Raw genomic sequence first — 1650 nt, forward strand, 5'->3', positions numbered from 1 at the left:
GATGCAATCCGATCTCAAAACAAAAAGTTGCATTGGAATCAGGAAGTACTAAGGCAACTTTTCCGCACTATTAGAAATCCCAAATCGAAAAAATTCCGGAATCGACTCACCCTAGTGTTAGTATCGATAAATGGCTTCTTTGGAAAATAAAAAAGTTTGGATTTGGCATCCATGAGCTTTTTTTTAATTAAAAAAAAATTTGTGTAAAAATTCATTCAATATAATGCAAAAATTCATCCAATATGATGGAAAAATTAACTCAAATACAATAAATAAAGCAATATATTCTTGTTTGTGGTAGTTTATAAAACAATTTTCCACACAAAGGGTTGGCTTCTCGGGACTGGCTGGACAGAAGTAACGCGTCTCGGCGTTTTTTTTCTTGGGTACACACACGACGTGGCTTTGTCGGACGCTGTTTTTTCCGTTTGTGGTAAACACACTAAATAATGGAGCTCTGTAGATATATATTTTTTTTWAAGTGATTGAAAATCTCCAATCAACTTCAAGACGAATTCTTTTCTGAACTTTATCAGTTTTATTTTAAATAGAAGTTACTTTTTTGTAAATGCTGTGAGCATTTTGTATATATATCTTTATAATATGAAGTGAAACCTTTTTGTGCCATCTAACAGTCTTTCTTAGAGATGAGTAGTACAAAATCATTTGATCTGATCGGTCAATGCCAGGCATTCCATTATTGTTATCTCGAATTATATTCGGATTCATAGAAATTGTTCCATTGCGAAATGGAAAGGACTTCTCGTTTGCCTTTCCATTTGCATACAGTAACAGGACCATTTGTCTGCCAAAAACACTCGCCTCTTTTTAGTTTACGATTTACCACATCTTTGGGGTTTCCTTTTCTGTTACTTCGTAGGGTTCCACACACATAAGTTTTTCGTGTATATAACAGTTATGTAAGACTAACCGAATTATAAAAATTATTAATGTAAAGCCTTTATCGAGATAGTCCTCAAGTAAATGTAAAACAACGTCAGCAGTGTGACCTACATTATGGGTAGTTCCCTCAGATTTTCTGCTGTAAATTTTTATTTTTATTACAAAACCGTCGGACTCACATAGTTCATATAGTTTGACACCATATTTGTTTTTTTTTATTTTTTATTTATTGGCGGAAAAGCAATCTCCCCGCATAGCATCACGGATTCGTCAATACAAATATTTTTACTTGGTACAAAGTTTCACGCATAACATCGTTGAAATGATTTAGGATTGGTCTCACCCTGTATAATCTGTCGGTAGATGGTTGTGAGTTATCAACGAAATGAAAATAACGAAGTATCAACTGGAATCGATTGCGGCTCATATGTGTGCACCAAAAGTTTACATTATATACAGAGTGGATGATGAATTTTGCTACATTAAGAAACTCAAATAATTTTTTTTTTCAGTGTATGGAATTCATTTTTCTTTTATTCATATTAAAGCTTATTAAATTTTATTAAATATAGCTTAATTAGTTTTAAAAATAATGGAATTTAAATACCCCCCTGCTCGTTGATGCATGTGCGGCATGGAATAGCCGCAATTGTTTTTCGAATGGATTGCCTTAGTTCATTCAAATTTGTTGGTTTTGCTTTGTAGACTTGCAATAACCCCACAAGAAAAAGTCAGTGGAAGTAAGGT

This window comes from Bactrocera latifrons, unplaced genomic scaffold (assembly GCF_001853355.1).
Source record: "Bactrocera latifrons isolate USDA-ARS-PBARC rearing strain unplaced genomic scaffold, ASM185335v1 scaffold_624, whole genome shotgun sequence".
In the NCBI taxonomy this organism is placed as follows: Eukaryota; Metazoa; Arthropoda; class Insecta; order Diptera; family Tephritidae; genus Bactrocera; species Bactrocera latifrons.